Source organism: Canis aureus, chromosome 22 (assembly GCF_053574225.1).
Source record: "Canis aureus isolate CA01 chromosome 22, VMU_Caureus_v.1.0, whole genome shotgun sequence".
Taxonomy (NCBI): Eukaryota; Metazoa; Chordata; class Mammalia; order Carnivora; family Canidae; genus Canis; species Canis aureus.
The window spans coordinates 21724684-21743367 of record NC_135632.1 but is presented as its reverse complement, the minus strand read 5'-3'; the positions used below and the strand labels follow the sequence as shown (position 1 = coordinate 21743367).

The window sequence follows — 18684 nt, the reverse complement described above, 5'->3', positions numbered from 1 at the left end:
GCATTCAGGAACATTTTGTCCCAAGCCCATACCTAAATAGATAGCCTGTTTTAAATTTACTTTTTGGGAATTATTACCATAAAGAAAAAGTAAAAATACTGTCAATCATGTGAAAGACGTCAGATTTTTGGATATCAAAAAGGGTCCACACATTTGGAAAGCTTGGAACCCATGGGACTGGGAGTAGGCAGAAATGTCTCTTCTCAGATGTGTCAGCTTTCTCCAGCCCAACTTCTCACCCCATCCCTGAATCCACTAGGTACCATTACTCTGCCTCTCAGGTTGTGGCATAAACCTGCCATTGGGCTCTCCTGGGCCCAGCTCACTCAGGTTGGTCCTTCTCCCTTCTGTCTCTGCTTGCCCAACACTCTACAGCCAATGTGTCCAGGCCTGCAGTCCTTCGTATGTGACATGGTATGGGAAAGGGGAAGCCTCTTGCCCTATTGTAAATCTGCCCACAAGGATGCAGACTCAGTCCTCCCAGACTACAGGGAACGGCCATGATTTTTGACCCCTTCCTCCCCGCATGTCTTCCCCCTCCATCCTTACTTTTCCTCCTTTGGGTCTTCAGGTAGACCTTCCTTCACCCCTACCCAGAAAGGCAACCTTCTGTGTGTTCTTAGGGCCCAACAGCAAGCCCACAATAGCTCCAATGTTATGGTGGCTTCCTAGGAAGTTGGCCAGGCTGGAGCCACTTGAGCCTTCCCAGTGCTCTTTGGGCTCTGCTCCTGATGAAAAATGAAGAATTGCACATGGAGTGGGAAGGGACAGAGAAGAGGTCAGCATAAGAGAGCATGTGGTAAAGGAGAAGGATGGGCGTAAAGGCCTCTCAGGAAGGCACAGTCTGCTAATATTCATAGAGTTAAAGAGGAGTCCAGGAGACAATGATCAGATCGACAGTCGCAGGCCCTCACTCAGAGACTGTTAGTAAGCTAGGGCAAGGATGTGGGGATCCTGGAATAAGGAGAAGGAGGGACAGCTTGGGGGAAGAGAGCCAGTCAGTTACTGATTCATTATTCAGGAAGCAGATGTTGTGAGAGACCCTGGCTGAATTGCAATGCCTGAGATGTAGTCCTACAGCTAAAGCCTCCCTATTTAGAAGATGTTACAGAGTCTGATGCCTGGGGGACCTCCATTAGAGCTCAGAGCTCCTGGGGGCTGGCCCCAAGAGCTCCATGGTTTGTCAGAAGCCACCTGTCAGTGTTTCAGGCTTCCCAAACCTTGACAATAAGGCCATAGACCCCTCTCCCAGCAATCAAACTCCTGTCTAGGAAAGTTTGGCTGGAAATACAGTGATATCAGGACAGATGAGAAGAAATGAAGGGCTTCCCCAGAACTCCTGTCTGTGGCAAACAGCTGGGCAAGCTGGGCCCCTGCAGAGAGGAAGAGCCATCAAATAGGAAATGCTCCTAGATGAGGGACTGAGTGAAAAAGTTGGCAGAGCTTGGCCATGGAGAGAGTCCAATGCTTTTGACTCTCTAACATCCATCTTCAAGTTGGCAATACCCCCAAAGTGGCAGCATAGGCAGGGTGGATGCGATCTCGAGGAGCACTAGGTCCCCAAGAAAGAGCCCCTGTGAGTCTAGCTCCCCAATACATCTGTTCAAAGACACTTAGAATCACCCGTGAATTTCTAGTGTATCTCTGACCCTCTCCCCACCTTATACTTCTGGTTTCTCTAGGGCAGATCAGGGACTGACTTTGGGTCAGTTTGGTTTAAAATCAGATACTGACCTTGAAAAAATGACTTAACCTCTCTGAGCCTATAAAAAAAAATGCTTGTTCTACAAAATGAGGATGGAAATTCTGACTGCCTCAGAGATTTGAGATGAGGGATATAATGATTGGTCTCCAATGTGGCCTGGCACCCAGAAAGGGCTTGATACCTGGAGAGTGTCATTAATATCAATGTGGGCCCTAACATGTTACTTGCATAAGGAGGGGAGCCATCTTTAGGGAGGGAGTGTTGGTCAGTCTGTCTCCTTGTGACTGGGCAACAAAAGTGCTGGTTCCTGTTAGGCAGGTGGTAAGGGAAAAGTTTTATCTGTCACGGGAACTGCCCTGCCCAAGACTCCCTTTGAGGCTGAGTAAGAAGTCTGAGTGAGGTGAAGTTTGGAGATAGTTACAGAACCTACTGGTCATAGCCCTGGCTTCTACAACACTTCCAATGCCTGGAGGCTGTGAAGGAGACACTGCAGATATTATTCTCCCCCTTTCTCAGGAGTGTTAGAGGGCATGAAGGTAAATCCTGAGTTCTGTGGGGAGGACTCATGCTTGAAGGCTGACAGGTCTGTGTGCAAATCCAGGCGCCTGGCCCAATTGGTTAAGTGTCTCCCTTCAGCTCAGAACATGATCCCAGGGTCCTGGGACACAGCCCTGCCCTGAGCTCCCTGCTCAGTGGGGAGCCTGCTTCTCCCCCCTCGCCACTCATGGTCTCTCACTCTCATAAATAAATAAATAAATAAATAAATAAATAAATAAATAAATAAAATCTTAAAAAAAAAAATCCAGGTTTGGCCTCTTAGCTGCATGGCTGGGACAAAACTAAAGCCCTCTGAACCAGTTTCTCCATCTCTAAAATGGAAGTAATGGGGATCCCTGGGTGGCGCAGCGGTTTGGCGCGGGCCTTTGGCCCAGGGCGCGATCCTGGAGACCCGGGATCGAATCCCACGTCGGGCTCCCGGTGCATGGAGCCTGCTTTTTTCCCTCTGCCTATGTCTCTGCCTCTCTCTCTCTCTCTGTGACTATCATAAATAAATAAAAATTAAAAAAATAAAATAAAATGGAAGTAATGATACTGATCTCACAGAGCAGTGCTACAAACAACAAGACCATGCATGCAATGTGCCCAGCACAGCGTGGGGCATACAGTGGATGCTTAACACTCATCAGGACCCCTTTTCATCCCCTTCTGCTAGGGATGTGACAACCACAACCCTGGGCCTGGCTTCCAGCCAAGGATGCCGACTCACACAAGATGGCTAGATGACATCGGTGCAGGTGTGGTAAGAAGTGGGTGACAGTGCTTGCCTTATCTGTTAGAAAGGCAATCCTTGGAGTCTCCATTCCTAAAAAAATCAGTGAAGACTTGTACAGCTTTTATTTCTGAGAAATTGGGTTGTGTTCTTCCCTGGAAGGCTTCTCTGAGTGCCTGTCATGCCCCCAGGTTTGTGTCGGTACCCTCCTCACAATTCTGCAGCTCTAATACTTGTCCCACTGGGCATTTACACGTCTGTCTCCCTGCCAGATGATGAGCCCCGGGAGGGCAGGGCTGGGTCTTGTTCATCACTGAATCACTGGCACCCAGCACAAGGGACCTTCCAGTACCATCACTGGGCCTCAAACAGGAATGAGAACATTCAAACATCAGGCTGGACCCTGTCCTCCAGATGGCACAGAGAGATACCCTTCCCTCTCAGAAGCCAAAGAGGCTACAGCTGGACTACTCTGACTCCATGACCATCTAGGCATGATACATAGCTCATTAAGAAATCAGGCTTGGGGAACCTGGGTGGCTCAGTCAGTTAAACATCTGACTCTTGGTTTTGGCTCAGGTGGTGTCATGGAATTGAGCCCCATATTGGGCTTTGCACTCAGCAGGGAATGTGCTTGAGATTTTCTCTCTCCCTCTCCCACTGCCCCTCTCCCCTCCCCGAAAATAAATAAATAGATCTTTAAAAAAAAAAAAAAAAAAGAAGAAATTAGTCAACTTGAATAGGCTGACCTTGCTGTTCTCCCCAGCCTCTCAAGCTCACTCATTCATTTAGCCTGTGTGCAGTGACAAGTCCCTGTTATCTCAGGGAGGGAACAAGAGTTTGGGCTGGGCAAGAATACACTTCCTGAAGGGCAGGGCAGCCCCACAATGGGAGTGGGCAGCTACTCTTACCTGCCCCTAACCACTCATGCAATTTCCGGCTGAGCTACTATGCTTCCTGTAGTCCACTCCCTGAAGAGGGGAGTGTCTGAACAGTGAGGTGTGGGGTTTCATTAAGCCTACATAACCTAGACTAGCAGGCTATTGTAAAGTCTTTGACTTTTACCATGAATGAAATGGGAACCACTAGAGGGTTTTGAACTGGAGAGTGACATGCTCTGAATTACCTTTTAATAGGATCCATCTGGTTTCTACGTTGAGAATAGCCTGAAGTAGGGGCAGAGCTGGAAGTGTGAAATCACTTACAGAACTACTTGATACTGATATTCAGTGTGCACTTCCCATGAGCCAAGGCTTAATCCTTACACAAAGAAACAAAGCAAAGCAAAAAAACAACAACAACAAAAACAAACTATGAAGTAGGTATAATTATACATACTCTTTATATAAATCAGAAAACTGAGACAAAGAGGTTAGGTAACTGCCCAAACATACAGAGCAGGTAGCTGGTAAAGTCAAGATTTTAATTCAGGCATTCTGGATCTAGAGTCCGTGCATTTAACTAGCTCACTATATAGAGTATATAAGAGGTCATCTGACTCTGGACATATTTCAAAAGAAGAATCATAAGATCTAATAATGGCATTATGTGGGAAATCAAGAAAGAAACCAAGAATGGTCCTAAGATGTATTTCTTACCACTTCTATTCAACAGAATACTGGAGGTACTAGCCTAGGTAATAAGGCAAGAAAAAGAAATAAAAAGATAAGGATTGGAAAGGAAGAAGCCAAACTGTCTTTATTTTGCAGACAACATGCTCATATATGTTAAAAATCTTAAGAAATCTACCAAAAGAAGTTACTAGAAGAAATAAGAGAATTTAGAAAGTTTGTAGGACACAAAGTCAATATATAAAAATCAATCTTATTTCTATATACCAGCAATGAACTGAAAAATGAAACTAAAACTACCAATTATAATATCAAAATATATGAAAGAGATAAATTTCACAAAGTATGAACACATCCTGTTCACTAAAAATTATAAAATATTATTAAAAGAAACTAAATAAAATCTTTAAAAAACAAAGAGATATGCTATATTCATGGTTGGAAGACCCTACATTGTTAAGATGTCAATTCTCCTTCAATTTGAACTATAGACTCAATACTATTCCAACCAAAATCCCAGAAGGTAGTTCTGATAGGAATAGGAAAACTGATATGAAAATTTATATGGAGGGCAGCCCCGGTGGTGCAGCGGTTTAGCACTGCCTGCAGCCCAGGGTGTGATCCTGGAGACCCTGGATCAAGTCCCACATCAGGCTCTCTGCATGGAGCCTGCTTCTCCCTCTGCCTGTGTCTCTGCCTCTCTCTGTGTGTCTCTATGAATAAATAAATAAAATCTTTTAAAAAAATTTATACGGAAATAACTAAGGATGTAAAAATCAAAATAATCTTGAAAGAGAAGAACAAATTTGAAGAACTTATACTATACTTGATTTTCAGATATACTAGAAAGCTATAGTAATCAAAAAAGTGTGTTATAGGTGTAAGATCAATGGACAGATTAGATGGTATAGAAATAAACCTATGCATAAATGGTCAATTGATATTCCACAAATGATATCATCTTTTCAGTAATGCTGGAACAACTGAATATCTGTAAAGGGAAAAAGGCTCCTCAATTCTTACCTTACATTATATACAAAAATTAATTTGAACTGGAGCATGGACTTAAATGTAAAAGCCAAAACTATAAAATTTCTAGAATATAGGATTAAATCTTTGTGACCTAGGGAAAAGCAAAGATTTCTTAAACAGGATACAAAAAGCACTAACTAGAAGAGAAAAAGTGATCACTTAGATTTTATAAAAATTAAAAACTTCTGCTCAACAGATACTACTGAGAAAATGAGAAGCTACAAACCAAGAGAAAATATTCATGTTAGAAAAAAAATTGCATCTAGAATATATAAAGAACTTTCACAACTCAATAGTAAGATGACAAATAGGGGCATCCAGAATGGCTTAGTCAGTTGAGCATCTGACTCTTGTTTTCAGCTTGATCGTGATCTTGGGGTTATGGGATTGGAACCTGCATTGGGCTCCACACTGGGCATGGGGCCTGTGTGGGATTCTCTCCCTCAGCCCCTCCCCCTGTTCACATGCTCTCTCTTTCAAAATAATAATGATTATGATAATAATCATAATAATAATACAAACAACCCAATTTTTTTAAATGGGCAAAAGATTCCAACAGATACTTTATAAAAGAAAACTTATGAATGACATAGCACATGAATAGCACATGCAAGGATGCTCAAGCCATTAGTAATCAGTGAATAATGGATTAAAACAACAATGAGAAACCACTATATATGCAATGACTCACAAGAATGGTTAAAATTTAAAAACAGACAACACAAAATGTTGGTGAGAATGTGGAGCAACCAAAACTCTCAGACATTGCTCATACATCATGGGAATGAAAATGGTAAAAAACAGTTTTATACAGTTTCTTATAAAGTAAAACACATTCTTGCCATATGACCTAGCAATCTCACTCCAAGGTTTTAGGAGAAATAAAAACATATGTCTACAAAAAAACTTGTACACAAATATTCATGACAGCTGTACCAGAATAGGCCCCAGACTGGAAACAAACCAGATATATTCCACAGATGAATGGGTAAACATATTGTAGTATATGCACACCACGGAATACTACTCAGCAATAAAAATGGACTAAATCTCTAAAACATTATGCTGGGCAAACAAAGCTGGACATAAAAGAATATATACTGTATGATTTCATTTATTTGTTTTTAAGATTTAATTATTTATTCATGAGAGACACAGAGAGAGAGGCAGAGACATAGGCAGAGAGAAAAGCAGGCTCCATGCAGGGAGCCCGATGTGGGACTTAATTCTGGATCCCAGGATCACGCGCTGAGCCAAAGGCAGACTCTCAATCGCTGAGCCACCCAGGGATCCTGTGTATGATTTCATTTATATGAAGTCCTAGAAAAGGAAAAACTAATCTATAATGACAGAAATAGACTGGTACTTTCCTGGGGTGGGGGAGGGATTGGCTTACAAAGGGACTGGAAAGAACTTCTGGGGGTGATGCACATGTTCTACATGTTGGTCTGAGTTCTGGCTATTCAAGTGTATACATTTTTAAAATACTTAAAAAGGATACATTTTATTGTATGTAAATCTATAGTATCTAAAAATTACTCTAATAAAATAGATTTTCAAAAATTAAGAGAGAATAGGAGAACTAGAGACAGTACAGAGTGGGAGAAGTTCTCTGTGGTTCATGCAAAGTCCAGGATTAGCATACAATAAATTGTCAGTAATTATTTTAATAAATCAAGAGGTGATGGAGAAGGAAGGAATAACAGGAAATGATGAGAAGAGAGAGGTTACCCAGAGACATTACTCAGGAAAGCAAGGTAGTAGTGCTGCAGTCCCAACAGTCCTGGGTTGGAGTTCCTCTGCCCCTCACCAGCTCTCTTCCTCCTCAAACCAATCTCTGAATGAAAGAGATAAAGCCTGATGAGATCATTCATGACAAGGCCTGAACACATGCCAGGCCTCAATCAATATTAGATGTCATACTTGCAACAAAGAAGCCCCATAGAGCCCTCTGGCCGCTTCTTTGCTCTGGACATGACCTAAGCACACACACGTCCCTGGCTTCTACCTTCCTGCCCTGCTCTTCCTGACATTCTCGAAAGAGCTGGCCTCAGAAAGTGAGAGCAGCTCTTAGTCCCCAAGTGAGGGTGTGCTATCTGTCTCTTTGCGGCTGCCCAGGGGATGCCTGTGTCCCCTGGGGCCTGAGGACAGGCTGCTGATGTAATCTCTGCTGTTATTCTTCTCAGAGAATGTCTGAGATTCTTTAGGTGGGACTAAATAACAAAGGGGACTTCCTCTTTGGATTATACTGCTTGTCCCAACATCAGAGGCCTCTCTGGACACAGGAGCTCCAGACCTCTGTCCCTTACCCTGCAAAATCACAAGGAGGATTTGCTGGTCCACAGAGATAACAGCAGGGCAAAGAATAATGACTGTGGGGGTGTGTTCCCCAACTCGGCTGTGTTCCCGGAAAGGAGGAAGAGACAGAGGTCAGGGAAGCATGGAGCTGGGAGGAGCCATAGGATCTAGCCCTGCATTTTCTAAGTGTGATATGTGGGATCACTGTATATAGGATGGGACACACATTGTTGTTCTAAGCATATTACTTATATTTATGACACTTCTTACTCATGTCATGTCAGGTTTTCTATTTATCATAGACATATGTTAAGTTGCCTTTTAAAATGATTACACTTGGGATCCCTGGGTGGCGCAGCGGTTTGGCGCCTGCCTTTGGCCCGGGGCGCGATCCTGGAGACCCGGGATCGAATCCCACATCGGGCTCCCGGTGCATGGAGCCTGCTTCTCCCTCTGCCTGTGTCTCTGCCCCTCTCTCTCTCTCTCTGTGACTATCATAAATAATTAAAAAAATATATATATATAAAATGATTACACTTAAGGGTTTTTTTTTAAATAGGTCTTTTTAAAGAAGAGTGTTAAGTAAATAATGGAACAGATTCTATACAAATACAGCCCAACACACAGATAATACGCAAACATCTGAAATTTAGATAACATTGATATACCAATACTTCATCTATCAGATTAGGAAAGGGACCCTCTGGGGTCCCACAGTTTTTTTAATGTTTTTGATTTTTTAAATGATTTTATTTATTTATTTGACACAGAGAGAGAACACAAGCAGGGGTAGAGGCAGAGGGAGAGGGAAAAGCAGGCTCCTATTGAGCAGGGAGCCCAATACAGGGCTCAATTCCAGGACCCCAGGATCATGACCTGAAGGCAGATACTTCACTAACTGAGCCACCCAGGTGCTGCCCAGCCCCCAATTCCCCAGAAGTTTTAATAGTAAGATTCTTAGTAGCAAAAACAGCAGCTCCTAGGAACCCTGATCCCTGGAGACAGGCGGCAAAGAAGGTTCAGGAAGCAGTGTTGAGTTGGTCAAGGGTCATGGGAGAGGTTCAGACCTAGCCAGGCACTGCTAATTTCAGGGCTCCCTCCAAGACCCCCAGAGCATTCCCCAGGGCTAGGGAAACCTAACCCTTGGTACCCTTGGTTGTTCTCTAGTAAACATGCTTTAGTCACAAAAGAAAAAAGGCCTTACCCTCATGCTTCTGTCTTTAGTTGCCAACCCTGACATTGTTTAGCCAAACGCTAGGCTGGGAGGAGCAAGGAGAGGAGCTGCTTGCCCTGTATGCCAGGAATCCACCCCTCATCAGGCCCCTTGTGTTACTGTGCTAAAAATAGCACAATGTCCCAAAAATAGCACAAAATAGCTGTGTCCCCAGCTCCAGGCCAGGCCCTGGCAGACACTTGTCATTGAGTTCTCCTGATACTCCATTTGAGGTAGGCCCCATGATTATCCCCCTTCAGAGCTGAGGAAACCACATCTCAGAAATGTTCAGAACTTATACAAAGTGCAAGTACAGCCAGTAGGTGGCAGAGCGGGGAACAGAACCCTGCACTGTCTGAGGTTAAAGGCTGTCCCTATCCTGTCTCCTCTCACTTTATCTTAGCACCCTGAGTTCAGTGCAACCAGAGCCAGTCCCTGCATGATGCCAGCCACCCCTCCCAGCCTCTCACTGTTTTTGTTTGTCTGTTTGTTTGTCTGTTTGTTTGTTTAAGGGAGAAATGACCCAGCTTGGTGGAGCATTTGATAACACCTGCTCATCCAAGAGCTAAGACCTATACTCTCTTTTTACAAATAAAGAAACTGAGGCTCAACTTGATGGGATGAGCACTGGGTGTTATTCTATATGTTGGCAAATTGAACACCAATATATATATATATATATATATATATAAGAAACTGAGGCTCAGAATAATAAAGGGATTAGTCTGGGGTCATACATCTGGTGAGACCTGGGATTCAAAGCCAGTACAGAAAGCTCTCCCCCAATCTCCAGGGTCCCTAAGAGGAGGGGGACTCTTGCCCAGAGTGAGCAAGACTGATGAGAGAAAGCCGTGCCCCCTTTAAGGTACTCACTCTCTGTTTCCTGAGTTTCTGAGGCCCAGTACCAGGACCACCCCAGGTCAAACGATGTTTTTGGACTTATTTCTAAGGATCACAAGTCCTGAAGAAAATATAGCATCCCAAGGCGGAGGGCCTATGAAGATAGTAAGACCTCTCAAACTACTACATAGTCCACCCAGGGAGAAGATTGTTTCCATGAGGCAACAAAAGGACCAGATTGGGGTCACCAATCGTCCAGGTTTGAATTCCAGCTGAGACATTTACCCACTATGTGTCCATAGCCATGTTAATCTATCTCTTTTTGTTAATATACTTACATATAACATTAGGGTAATAATACCAACTTCAGAGGGTAGCTACAAGATATGTACCACCTCTAGCAAACCTTATGGAACATAGTAACTACTCAATAAACTAACAGTAATAGCAGTCATTGAAGTAACTGTACTAGGGTTAGGCATTCAACTTTTTTTGCTTTCATACCCTCCTGATCCTATACCTTCTTTCAATTCCTATGGGTATTCTAGCTGTCTCTGATTTTTTTTTCTCTACTATCTTTGCTTATCTTTTATCTTTTCCTGAAAAACCATCCCCTTCTCTTTCTTGGTGTCTAAATTCAATCCATCTTTCATGATACATCTCCTTACAGGTCTTTCCCAGGGAAGAAAATAGGCTGAAATTAAGTAGTCACTAGGTATATCAGGAACCAAGGTCAAGGCCCCCCAAACTCCGGAAGAATCTAAGACCTGGAGATAAATGTATGCACTCCATGACCTTCAACTTTTCACTTACCCATCTACTTACCTACCACCCACTCCCACCATCTATATCATATCCACCTCTTTGCCTACTTATTCACCTGTATTACTTAGGATAGGGTAAATAGTTTGGCACTGTTCTAACAGTGCCAAATTTCATCTGTCCTTTGTTCTCTTTTCTCTCTTTTTCAGCCTACTCTTGGATCAATCAAGGATTTTTTTTATCTCCTTCTCCTTCGTTGGCTTATAAGCAATAACTCTATGCTGTTTTAGTTGTTGCTTTAGAGTTTATAGCATACATATAATACTTGTCAGTCTACTTTCAAATGGTGTTATATCACATCAAGATATTTTCACTAGGTAAAAAATTCTAGGGTGACAGTTCTTATTTTTCGGCACTTAAACAATGTTTTTAGATTATATTTCTATTTTGCATTTATTGCAATGAGAAATATACATCTTTTTCCCCCTCTAGCTACTTTTAAGATTTTTTTTCTTTATTTCGTTTTAAGCAATTTATGGAGCATCTTAGTGTATTCTTCTGTATGAGATTTGCTGTATCTTGGATATCTAAGTTCATTGTTTTCATCTAGTTTGGAAAATAAAAGGCAACAACAACAACAACAAAAACAAAACAAACAAAAAAAAACAAAACTACCAGATGATCCTAATAGGATCCAGCAATCCTACTTCTGGGTATGTATCGACATACAGTGGAACATTATTTAGCCATGAGAAAGAAGGAAATCCTGCATGGATGGACCTTGAAGGCATTATGCTAAGTAAAATAAGTCAGGCAGAGAAAGACAAATACTTATGACCCTTCATTTGTGGAATCTAAAAAATAAAAAGCCAGAATGATGGTTACCAGAGGCTGGTGGGTAGGGGAATGGGGAGATGTTGGTCGAAGGGTACAAACTTCTAGCTTCAAGTTAAATCCTGGGGATCTGATGTACAGTATGGTGATTATAGTTGACAGTACTGTATTGTACGCTTGAAAGTTACTAAGACAGTAGATCTTAAACATTCTCAGCACAAAAAAAGAAACAGTAATCATACAATGTGATGGAGGTATTAGCTAATGCTATGGTGGTAATAATCAGTTGCAATATATCTTTATGTGTATACACTTATGTGATATACTTATGTGTATCAAAACAACACACTGTAAACAGCACATCAAACTTATATAATGTTATATGTTAACTATATCTCAATAAAGCTGAAAAAAAATGTTTTTCATCTCTTTTCTCCCCTCCACTCCTTCAGCGACTCTAGTTACATGTATAGTAGGATGCCTGATGTCCTAGAGTCCACTGATGCTTTGTTTGGAGTATTTCTCCTTTGTGTTTTATATTGGGTTACTTCTACCACTCTGTCTTCAAATTCACTAATCTTCTCTCCTCCAGTATCTACCTTATGTAACATCCTGTGTCTTTTTTACATCCCAGGCATTGAAGTGTTCATGGCTCTAAGTTTAATTTGGTTATTCTTTATATCTTCCATGTCTATTTAACATGTTCAAGCTTTAATCTATCTTCCTGAACATATGGATCATAGTTCTGATAATTGTGTTAAAATCCCAACCTACTGATTCTATCATGTACATAATCTCTGGGTTAGTTTTTGTTAATTGATTTTTCTCTTCATTATGGATCACGTATTTTTGCTGCTTTGCAGACCTGGCAATCTTTGAGTGTATGCCAGACATTTAGAATTTTACCCTCTTGGGTGCTAGATATTTTTGTATTCCTACAAATATGTTTGATTCTTGTTGGGCATGATTAAGTTACTTGAAACCAGTTTAATTCTTTTGGGTCTTGGTTTGAGCTTTGTTAGAGAGGTAGTGTTTAGTATGGGTCTACTTCCCCCCCCTCCCAACTGAAGTAAACTCTTCTGTACATTCTATCTGATGCCCTGTGACTTATGAAACTTTCTTCTCTGGGTTGTGGGAACAGGCATTGTCTGTCTCTGTGTGAACTACAGGGATTTTCTCTTTGGCCCTTTTCAGGTGATACTTTCCCCTGCCTTATGAAATTTCCTCATACACATGCATGGCCAGTACTCAGCTGAACACTCCAGGGACCTTCTCTAGATTTCTAGAGTTCTCTGTGCAACTGTTCCTTTCTGATGATCGGCCTGGCAAAGTCAAGCCACTCTGGCCTCCTAGCTCTATCACCTTAACTTGAGGAGACTGCCAAGCTCTCCCTGGGTCTTCCCCTCCAGGCATAAGGCTGGGGCCATCACAGGGTGCATTTCATTTGCTTCTCATCCTTCAGGGATCACCCTTCTTCATTGCTTCTTCATTGCCAATTATTTAATGACATTGTTTTATATATTTGTCTAATTTTTTAGTTGTTTTGGGTGGAAGTAAACCTGGTCTATTAGTCCACTTTGGTCAGAATCAGAAGTTGCAAATGTTCACCTTTCGATATTGTAAATCTGAAATGAAATGTCTATTAGTTATCCAATTTGTTCAATTCATTGTGTCCATTTCCTGAGAACTAGCAAATGGCTTGGCTGCTGACAGAGAAGACAAGTTCCTAGGATGTTTCGTGTATGGAAGACCGTGAGGCCTAAGCTTGCCTCCCACTGCACACCACTGCCACTCTGACAACTGTTTAAGTCTTGAACAGTCAAAACTGTTTTTGGGCCAGGTTTTCTGTTCCTTACAAAATTTAATTCCTCCAGATACTATGTTGCTAATCTATTTGCTTTCAGTTCCATGTACTAATCATCATCAAGGTTCTTTCCTGGTCCTAATACTCAAATCTCAAAGTGCTTTCTCACCCCTTCCCTTGCTTCTCTCTTGATGTAAAGGCAGTTACCAGCCTACCAGCTACCAGCTTGAACTAAAAGGCCAAAATGAAGCTGTATGCCCTTAGTGCTTTATCCAGCTAAGTTCTACTGAGCTTTTATAGGTCAAATCTTTTAAAAATCTTATCTCTTCCTAGTTGGGGCTTCCAATTACTGGGCTTTCCCTCCCTTTAAGGTGCCACATTTCTGGAATCTCTGAAACTTCCTTTCATTTTTACTTTTACACCAGCTGAGTCCTTCCTGAACACACAGGATTCTTGCAGTACCATGTCATCACAGCCAATAACATTCACACAAACCAAGACCCCACTCTCCATTCTTTGCTCTGGACCTGAGGACTTATTAGGTATGTGGTCTTCCTCTTACATTTAAAAAAAAAAAACAAAAACATCATTTTATCAAATAGCTTTTCACTAACAACATGAATCTCTACTTCTCCAGCCCTCAATATAGCTTCCTCACTGCTTACCACCTAACTCTAAGCCAATGCCATATAGTACAATTTTATTCCAGTAATACACCTCTTCCTTTCCCACTTTCTGTATCTGTCAGGATGGACCAATAGCTTTGACAAACCTAATCTCGGTGGCATCTTATGCCCATCCAAGCTTGGATGAGCCATAAGCCAACTTACCCACAGCTGTTCTCAAAATGTCTTGGATAGGCAAAGGCTAATACACGATTTAGGAAAGATGAAAAGTGTTGGCATCATATTCTAGACTCCCAAGTGTGTACTTATCCCTTCAGAAGGCCCCATTGAAACACATTCTTCTCTAAGGTTTCCAATGTTAAGGGCACAACCAAGGAATCACCAGAATAATTCTCTAGTGTCTGACCTGTAAGTCCCTCAGTGCCATGATTAGACTGATCTGGAATTTTTTCGCTGCTTGGGGTGTGTACAAGATGCCAAGAGCTCACAGGAACCACCTGAGGGCAAAACTCTCCAACCTAGGGGCCACCATCACAGGGACAACTGGTGTTTCTTTTTTTTTTTTTCTTTTTTCTTTATTTATGATAGGCACACAGTGAGAGAGAGAGAGAGAGAGGCAGAGACACAGGCAGAGGGAGAAGCAGGCTCCATGCACCGGGAGCCCGACGTGGGATTCGATCCCGGGTCTCCAGGATCGCGCCCTGGGCCAAAGGCAGGCACCAAACCGCTGCGCCACCCAGGGATCCCACAACTGGTGTTTTCATTTTTCCTCTGGCACATGGGGCTGTGGCTCTTGTGTGCTTGACCTAACAGATTTCCCCAGTAATACCTGTGGGATGTGGTGATGATGATGGAGGTGAAACTGTTTTCAATATGACTCAGTGGAGAAGGGGCTTTTGTAATATAGATAAGCTTTAGGGTCTCCCCTGAGATGAGAGCTCTACTACAGCTTTACCACTGTGAGGTGGTGGACACCAATCAAATCTCCTCAAGTATCATGAGTTGGACTGGCTTCTGTCCTCTGTCTCTTACATGCCACCCAACCTCTGACCAAGGTCTTGAACAAGGGTAAGGAGTTGTGTTTGAAACCCCCCCGCCCCGGGGCTTGGTGGGACTGTCCTCAGACTGAGGCCCAGGGTGACTCCTGGGGGAGCAGGTGGCAGCTGGGAGGCTGCCCATCACTCTGGCCCCTAGGACCATGGCCCTTTCCCCACAACCATCCTTCCTTACCCATCTCTGACCTCTCAGCCAGTTTTGTTCTGGTGCAAGCATCTGTTGCTCCCCTCCAAAGGCCCACCTCAAAGTCTGGTGCCCCTGAAAACACACCTTCTAGCACACACATAGGAAAATGATTGATTCTATCTTAGCCTGCTGATCAAAGGTTCCCATGGGAAACCTGAGCTAAAACAAACCAACCAAATAAAACCTGCCCAAAGACAAAGACAGGGCTGCATGCAGTAAAACCCAAAGGGACAACTGGTGTTTCTGAATTTTAACATGCAGACATCACCTGTGGCTCTTGTTAAAATGCAGATTCGGATTCTGGAACTCTCAGGTTATGCTGATGAAGCAGACTACAAACCACACTGTGAGATAGCAAAGCAGGCAGCAAGGAGCACAGCATGGCCTCCCTCCAAAGACAAGGCTACGCAGGGCCTTCCCTGAGCTTAGCCAAATGCCATGGTGGGCAATGGGGCTATAGCGGGGGCAAAGGGGCCAGAGTTCCCTGTTTAGAGGTGTTCTCCATGGGGCTTGGCCCTGGTGCTCACAGAACCCAGATCTGTACCACCTCTCAGGATCTCTGATCCAAACTCCCTTCCCTTAACATATATATATATTTTATTTTAAGTATGCTCTACACTCAGTGTGGGGCTTGAACTCATGACTACAAGATGAAGAGTCGCACACCTCATGCTTCACCTACAAAGCCAGCCAGGTGTTCCCTCAACATCCCTTCTTTTAAAGTAAATTCTGGGGGATCCCTGGGTGGCGCAGCAGTTTGGCGCCTGCCTTTGGCCCAGGGCGCGATCCTGGAGACCCAGGATCGAATCCCACGTCGGGCTCCCGGTGCATGGAGCCTGCTTCTCCCTCTGCCTATGTCTCTGCCTCTCTCTCTCTCTCTCTGTGTGACTATCATAAATAAAAAATAAAAAAAATAAATAAAGTAAATTCTGGTTGGGGAACTTTTCTGTGTTTTGTTTTTTGTGGGTTTTTTGTTTTGTTTTGTTTTGTTTTGTTTTTAAACCTTCTGCTTCTCCTCCCTAATTTTTAGCTCCTCAAAGAGAGACTTTTTATCCTGCCTGGTCAGAACTCAGAATATTCATTGGTCTTCAAGGTCAACTTTGGCCATACTCTCCCCCACTCCACTCCCTCAGGCATACCCAGGCACCTCTTCCTCCTCCTCAGGTAGGTCTGACCATACCGTGCTGTTTTATCTCTTCCATCCCTGCAGTGGAGCTGGGGAGTTACCTGAGCCTGCTCTGCCTGACAGATATCTTAGATTCACTTGGACTGTGGGGCCTAGGCCTCCTTCTCCATATAGCTGTTTTCAAAATGGCTTGCACTAGAGGGTATCACGTACTTGTCCAGAGGTTTCTTGGGACTCTCTTGGTAGCAAGTGACAAAGGCAAACAAAAATCTAACTCATAGGGCTTAAATAATCCAAGGGACTTTATTATATTATAAAATGCTGAGGGGCAGAACTGGCCCTAGAACTAGGCGAGAGCTCTAGGACAGGGAGAGGGAGCACAGAAAGGGGGATGGAGAGTGAATGAAGAATACACCTGGAATCATTTTGAACACACCTAAAGCCAGAGGCTATCAGAGTGCATAGGCCAGAAGAATGGGGACAGACACCTAGGGCTCCAGCATCCGCTGTAGCTCACCAGCTTGGTGACCTCAGCCTCTTTGCCCTATCTCCAACCACTGTCAGAAAGCACCTGGATCCACCTCCATTCCATCCCACATTTGCTGTTTCCTCTGCCTAAACATTTTCCTGCCCATCTTCCTTTTCTCTTGTGATACTATATCACCCTTTAAAATCCTGCTCACAGGGCAGCCCGGGTGGCTCAGTGGTTTAGCGCCGCCTTCAGCCCAAGGTGTGATCCTGGAAACCTGGGATCAAGTCCCGTGTCAGGCTCCCTGTATGGAGCCTAATTGTCCCTCTGCCTGTGTCTTTGCCTCTCTCTCTGTCTCTGTCTTTGTCTCTCATGAATAAATAAATAAAATCTTTTAAAAAATTAAAAAAAATAAAATCCTGCTCACAGCCCTTCTGGATCCCTGAGAGAGGGATTGGGGCTCAGTAAGTCTGCCCACCCTCCACTGCCATCCCCCTACTCCCAGCATAACCTGTGCTGTGTTAGCCTTGGTCATTCCTGTAGACTTTGATGGTCTGCTTCCCTTACCTGGCTCTTCCAGACAGCCAGTATGCTCAATTCATCCCTGAACACTAAGGCTTGGCACATAATGAGCCACACAGTAGGTGTGCACAGTCAATGCACAAGGTGTACATCCAGTCACATTTCTCTGATCAAAAAAATGCATACACTGATATTTCCCTATCTACTTCACAGAGTTGTTTCAATAAGCGAGAGACATATAATTTAATCATTTGTGAGTACGCAGTGTAAAGGGAAGGCATTTTAATAATGACTAGATATAGGTAGGAGAGCTTATTAGCAAAGCCACTCCATGCTGGCTTCTGGTCCAAGGCCTAGTCTCATCTTCCCCAAGTCCCCACACTCTTCCTTCTAGTCTGACTCTTGATGACCTAACATGCAAAGGGTGTTCCAAAGATCACAAGTCAAAGTCCTGGCTCTGTAATACATAAGATTTAGAGCTGCAGAAGGAAGAGAAGATAGGAAAGAAAGTACAAACAGTATTTTTTTTATCCTAGTTATATAGATTAATCAAATCCAAGCAATAAAAATGTGATAATACCCATATTATTACAGGTTCATCAGCCATCAAAAACAATCAGGATGAGAGATGGCACTTGTGACCATTCTGTTCTTTAAATCAGCAAAACTCTTGATACATCTTTGCTCTCCCCCTAGTCCCAGGCTCAGAGTGCAGTCATTTTTCAGGCCAATAAATTTTTCTGGCTAGTAAATGTGGCAGAGTCGAGTTGTGGGTGTGCACGCGCACGCATAACAAACAGACACAGAAACAGAAACAGAGAGTTATGGGAGTAGAGACAAAGAAATTGAAACAGACTCAAGGTAGCTAGATAGCAAGGCACATTTGGAGAGAGAGCATGATTTGGGAAAGAGATAGAAATGGGGTAGAGATAGGAGAGAAAGATAAACACACACACCTCTTTACCTTGAGGACAAAGACCACCAGAAACATATTGCTAGTTGAACAAAGTTATTGGTCTGTTGCAACAAGAGAGACCACACATCATGCGGAACCTTTGAGGCACTGGCTTTATTGCAACAAGTACCAATAAATACAACTTTGTTTGACCACATAAGTATTTCTGGTGGTCTTTGGCTGGTAGGAATCAATAACTGTGATGAGTTCTCAATAATAATGATAAATATAACAAGAATAAGTTCACTGATTTTAAAAAGTCTGTCAGATTACACTTTAAAAAAGAAAGTATTCTTTTTAAAAATATGGCATACTAAAACACTGCAGAAAGTAGAAGTATGGGCAAAGATGTATCTTACAAATGCTTATAAGAAGAAAGCAGGTATATAGTATTAGCATCAGTCAAAATAGAATT

The 18684-nt window shown here is 42.9% G+C and overlaps 1 long non-coding RNA gene across 1 annotated transcript; it reads right to left on the bottom strand.

Annotated features, from left to right (window-relative positions):
* Positions 1–4284: 4284 nt before the first annotated feature.
* Positions 4285–12144, bottom strand: LOC144293870 (uncharacterized). The gene is made up of 3 exons (XR_013361246.1): positions 9081–12144; positions 7310–7415; positions 4285–6898 (listed from the first exon to the last, which is right to left on the bottom strand). It is a non-coding gene; the product is annotated as an uncharacterized LOC144293870 (long non-coding RNA).
* Positions 12145–18684: the final 6540 nt, after the last annotated feature.